Source organism: Neovison vison, chromosome 6, assembly GCF_020171115.1.
Source record: "Neovison vison isolate M4711 chromosome 6, ASM_NN_V1, whole genome shotgun sequence".
Taxonomy (NCBI): domain Eukaryota; kingdom Metazoa; phylum Chordata; class Mammalia; order Carnivora; family Mustelidae; genus Neogale; species Neogale vison.
Genome location: NC_058096.1, coordinates 43358056 through 43364468, shown reverse-complemented (window position 1 = coordinate 43364468; position 6413 = coordinate 43358056). Strand labels below are relative to the sequence as shown.

General features: G+C 35.1%; 1 non-coding gene across 1 annotated transcript; it reads right to left on the bottom strand.

The window, feature by feature from the left end:
- Nucleotides 1–5937: 5937 nt before the first annotated feature.
- LOC122910956 lies at nucleotides 5938–6044 on the bottom strand. The gene has a single exon (XR_006385308.1). It is a non-coding gene; the product is annotated as a U6 spliceosomal RNA (small nuclear RNA).
- Nucleotides 6045–6413: the final 369 nt, after the last annotated feature.

The window sequence follows — 6413 nt, the reverse complement described above, 5'->3', positions numbered from 1 at the left end:
ACTAAAAGGACATTTTAGCATCATGTTAAAGTGACTTACACAAGACTAATCTTCCCACCAAGATCAATTACAAAACCTAGAAAAATGCACAAGGCATTTAAAGGATGAAAATCCTTGAGAGAAGGAGGTCATACCAAGCTGATCTCCAGAGTTCCTTCAGCTTTTTCTTTGAATAATTTTCCAAATCGTAACAGGGAGAGTAGAGGATTAAAAAAAAAAAAAAGGGGGATATCTGGGTCTTGTTGCAATTTTACCAAGTCAATGATAGTGAAGACATACTTTGAGACTACAAACAGACTGAGATATAAGAGGCAAGAAGAAAGAGAGAACTCCATAAATATAAGACTAAAATTCTGTTTCAGATTTGCTCATAAAGCATGAATTCGTTTGCTAAATCTGCCATAACAAAATACCACACCAGGTGGTTTGAACAACAGAAATTTATTTTCTCACAGTTCTGTTCTGGAAGATCAAAGTGCCAGTATAGTCAGATTCCTCTATGGCCTCTCTCTTTAGCTTGGTTGTTTTTGTTTGTTTGTTTGGTTGGTTTGGTTTGGTTTTTTCCCCCTTAGAAGTAGAAGGGAGATGAAGAGGGAAGAGGGGAGCAAGGGGAATGGGAGAGAGAGAGAATCTTAAGCAGGTTTCATGCTAAAAACAGAGCCCCGGAGGGCTCAATCTCACAACCCTGAGATCATGACCCGAGACAAAATCAAAAGTCAGCCACTGGACCTACTGAGTCACTGAGGTGCCCCCTCTCAATTTAGTTTTTGAAAGGCTGTCTTTTTGCTGTCTCTTCACAGTCACCCCTCTGGTATGCACATCCCTGGGGCCAATCTCTCTTAAAATTATACCAGTCATATTGGGTTAGAGCCCCACCCTAAGGGTCTCACTTTAAGTTAATCACCTCTTTAAGGACTTCATCTACAACTAAGGTTATATTCTGAGGTACTGGGGTTTGGGACTTCAACATATAAATCTGGGGAACACAATTCAGCCTATAATAAAGGTATTTGCAGACAATGCATATCCAAGGAGTGATCCACACAAAACAAAAAGCAGTAATTATGTAATTATTATGCAATTATTTAAAAACATAAATTCTCTTAAGAGGAAGATAACATAACATAGAGCCTTGTCAATTGTTGCTTTTTGTTTTTTGTTTTTAAATATCTGGCACTCAATAGATCATAGACATTCCAAGGAAGAAGAACAAATGAAGCAAATCAAATAAATCAAAAGCAACAAAGCAATGTAAAAAGACCCACAAGTCAACACACCATTCCTACTAAGAGATGGGAATTCTAGCTTTGGCACCAAAATAAAAACAGTTTAAAAGTCATTACTCCCATACTCACATGAGCTGAAGCTGAAGCAAAACTGAAAATATTTATGTTCTTGACCTATTAGAGAGCTGAGAGGGTGGAGCACACAACCATTTCCAAATCGGAAAGGACAGGTGAATCCAGAGTCACCAGTGACTAGAGCATAATCATAGTATAACACAAAAGGGACATTTGGTAAAAACTAAGGAAATCCAAATAAAACATAGACTTTAGTCAGTAATAATGTATTAATATTGGTTCATTAAGTTTAATAAATGAATGATATTTATATAAGATAATAATAGAAATTGGCTATAGGGTATATGAGAATTATCTATACTATGTAATTTTTCTATAAATCTGAAAGTGTTCTAAAGCACAAAGTTTCTATTTAAAATTTTAAAATACGGAAATTCTATTAAAAATTATTTGTTTATTTGACAGAGAGAGCATAATCGGGGGAGTGGCAGAGGAAGAGAAAGAAGCAGGCTCCCACTGAGCAGGAAGCCTGATGTGGGGCTCAATCCCAGGACTCTGAGATCATGACCTGAGCCAAAGACAGATGCTTAACCCACTGAGCCATCCAGGCATCCCAGAATATAGAAATTTCTAAGAAGACTCATAGATGATCTAGAAATTATAGATATTAGGCAGGGAATGTATATAATCATAATTAGTTCAAGAATAATATTCAGGCAACTTCAGGTTACAAAAGAGTTAAATAGAAATTCTACAATAGAATAAAATACCATAAATATAATTAAGATAAATCAATAATACAGTAAACATTACCCAAAAAAGTAGGATTAAATAAATGGAAGATCAACTTAACAAAAAATTCCAGTTGAAAAAGAAGACTGGGAATTCAGAAAGAGTGTAAAAGACACATGGAAAATAGTGCAATGATCTAATATAAAAATTGGAATTCCATAAACAGAGAGTAGAGATAATAGATAAAATTTACCAAGTCAAATATACAAAATGCTCTGTGAAATTCAGGATATACACTTTCAAATTATTTCTAATCCATGCATAGATATATTATAAGAAGACTATAGAAAATCATAGAGTATTAACTCCAGGTTGACTGAAAATTTAAGGATGCATACTGTAACACCAATAAGTACAGCTAAAATGCCACTAAATACATTAAAAATGGAATTTTGATAAGTCATACAAGAGGACTTGAAAGAGAGAAGAAAAAAATCAAACACAGGAAAGAAAAATGGGAAAGAATGACAAAATGGACCAATAAACTGGTAAAAGAAAAGGGATAAAAAACATAATACAGAGGAATTAAGGGTAAAAGAAAGAAAAGGAGAGAGGGAGGAAATTGAGAGACTGAGCTCTGGCTTGGAACCTCTAGGATATTCACTGGATGTGCTCCAGATGCGTTGGTGCCAGATATAACTCATTGTTATAAAACAATTAAAAGACAAAACAAACAAAACAAAGTATGGATAGCCACTTTAACAAACCGTGTTGGGCCAACCTGGTAGTCCTGTGTGTATATATATGTATATATATCTATAGTTACATATTTACCTCACACCATATACCAAGAAGAACTATAAATTAATGAGAAATTCAAAAGTTTAAAACCTATGAAACCATAGACAAAATCTCATAACTTTGAAATAGAAAAGGCATTTTTAAATCAAAGGCATGTGGTATGTTTTCATTTTTTATATTTATTAATAATAATCTGAATGCATACAGGAGATTTCTGGAGAAGAGATAGCTTAATTATTATTATTTACTTAATTGTGGCTGCCCTGACTCCCTTTTGCCCTAATTTTTGCCCCATGGCAATGTAATAAAAACCAGATGTCATCTGTACATAATGGGGTTTGTGCTGTAGGCAAAAACAGGAGCAAAATCAACCTGGGTACTTAGTACACACTGTCCTTCTCCCCTCCTTGAAGGAGGGAGAAAACCATATGTTTCTTGGAAAGGTTCTGATTTATATCATCTTTTGTAATGTAAATAAATCTCTCCTGGTGAAAGATAAGAACATTGTCTCCTGCTTTGCAACCCGGGGATATCTCCCAGTCCCAGTTCTCAGCACTTTGAAAAGTAAACGTACACTTTCAGAGTTGAGTCAATCTCTCCCAGGTTCTCACTGTTGTAAATTAACTTCTAAGACTTGCTCTTTTAGCCTGGGTCCCAAGCTTCAGCAAGAGTTTTCTCAGAAAGCCCAAACTGTTCAGAAACAAAATATATTCCCTATACGTCCATGTCATGAAATTTAATAGCATTGAGTATCTAAAAATTAAAATTCTTCCTTCACAAGAATAAGCAAGTAACATAAAATTACATAATTTTCAATGTCAATTTTTTATTATTGTTTTAAAGTATACTAAACATGCTAAATTTTAAGAGGAATTTATCATACAATTTCTTATTTAGGAGGCACTGAATGATACAATGGTCAAAGCTTTGATTTCATTCAAAATTAGCAAACTCAAGATAGGGAGGATATTTTATATCTTTGAATACATTTATTCCTGAATCACATGATATTTGTGGATTTTTTTTTAATTTATAGATTCTTATATGTACACATACTATTTTCTTTTTTTTTTAAAGATTTTATTTATTTATTTGACAGAGAGATCACAAGTAGGCAGAGAGTCAGGCAGAGGGAGAGAGAGGGAGAGAAGCAGGCTCCCCACTGAGCAAAGAGCCCCATGTGGGGCTTGATCCCAGGACACTGAGATCATGACCCCAGCCGAAGGCAGCGGCTTAATCCACTGAGCCACCCAGGTGCCCCCACATACTATTTTCAATCAGAATGGAGATGCTTTGATTTCTCATTCCTGAAGTAGTGGGGAGGTATTAAAAGATAATTTAAGGGGCGCCTGGGTGGCTCAGTGGGTTAAGCCGCTGCCTTCGGCTCAGGTCATGATCTCAGGGTCCTGGGATCGAGTTCCGCATCGGGCTCTCTGCTCAGCAGGGAGCCTACTTCCTCCTCTCTCTCTCTGCCTGCCTCTCTGCCTACTTGTGATCTCTCTCTGTCAAATAAATAAATAAAATCTTAAAAAATAAATAAATAAAAGATAATTTTAAAAAACTACTCATTATTTTGACTTTTGAAATTATAATCATGTTTAACTATGGAAAACTATTTTTAAAAATCTACTATGATAGCCCAGTTATTTTAAAAACTTGAGTTATAGAAAAAATTAAAATATTTTCAAAGTTAATATCTGATTCAGAGCTATTTTAGTCCAACATACTGTTCGTATAGTGGATAGACCAATGGGAACACTTGAAGGAATGGCTTCTAAACCTAAATAGTGCAAATGTCAAAAACAAAAGTACCAGCCAACAAATATTCTTCTGAAACTTTCTGGAAGGATTGCTTTACATTTTACTGGCAAGTATTATGCCCAGGACAACCTTTTCCTTCAGCTGGTGCCATGGAATAGTTCTAGCAGGATACAATACTACTCCTGACACATTTTAGATTCTATTAATGAAGATGAAAGTTGGTAAGGTTATCAGTTTATTGCTTCTGTAGTGATGGTCTATGAGGTCCATCACTGCACTGTTCTAAAGTTATACTTAAAATATAACCCAACCAATAAACTAGTAAAGGAAAGAAGAAACAGAAAACCGTACTTCTATGTATTCCTATTCAAAGAAAAAAGAAAGAAAAGAATTGGAAATATTTATAAAAAAGAGAACCCATGTTGCAAATGAAATTTTATACAACTTCTTCATTTGACACGACAATGAAAATGGCAACACATTTGAAAATGTAAACAAATAATGGAGAACAATATTTCAGTAGAAGACCATTACAAAAATTACTGTTAGTAAAAGAACAAAAAGATTCAGAGTTGGAACTACAGTGTCAAACCTCCTTTTTAATGGATGCATTTGCTCTACCAAGATAAACTTTTTTTTTCCAATATACATGTGCTTTTTAAAAATTTTTTTAATTTTTATTTTTTTAATTTTTTAATTTTTTTATTTTTATTTTTTATTCATTATTTTTGCACCACATCCAGTGCTCCATGCAATCCATGCCCTCTCTAATACCCACCACCTGGATCCCCCAACCTCCCACCCCCTACCCCTTCAAAACCCTCAGATTGTTTTTCAGAGTCCATAGTCTCTCATTATTCACTTCCCCTTCCAATTTCCCTCAACTTTCTTCTCCTCTCCATCTCCCCTTGTCCTCCATGCTATTTGTTATGTTTCACAAATAAGTGAAACCATATGATAATTGACTCTCTCTGCTTGACTTATTTCACTCAGCATAATGTCTTCCAGTCCTGTCCACGTTACTACAAAAGTTGGGTATTCATCCTTTCTGATGGAGGCATAATACTCCATAGTGTATATGGACTACATCTTCCTTATCCATTTGTGCATTGAAGGGCATCTTGGTTCTTTCCACAGTTTGGCAACCATGGCCATTGCTGCTATAAACATTTAGGTACAGATGGCCCTTCTTTTCACTACATCTGTATCTTTGGGGTAAATATCCAGTAGTGCAATGGCAGGGTCATAAGGAAGTTCTATTTTTAATTTCTTGAGGAATCTCCACACTGTTCACAGTGGCTGCACCAACTTGCATTCCCACCAACAGTGTAAGAGGGTTCCCAAAAATATAGAATGTTTCACGAATTTGCGTGTCATCCTTGTGCAGGGGCCATGCTAATCTGCTCTGTATCATTCCAATTTTAGTATATGTGCTGCCGAAGCGAGCACCCAAGATAAACTTTTGAGGTGAAACAACAGATTCCCAGTGCACAGGGCTGATATTTGATATCAAAGTTTAAACCAACTGTTTCTAACTCAAGACAATACTCACCTGATATTTGAAAGAAAGTGTAGCCTCTGCATTCTATTAGTTTATGCTGATCATAGTACAATTTAAAGTAGTATGCCTTATAACATTTTCTGTCTCAGCATACATTACAAGTTAGAAACTTCTGTGATTATCTCCCAACAGAGTAGAATTAATTCAGAGCAAACTACTCAAAGCTGCTAATGACTGCATGATCAGGTAATTTTATGGTTTTAACAAACAATGATAGCATACATTTAAATTTCAGTTAACTTTGTTTTGAGAATGTA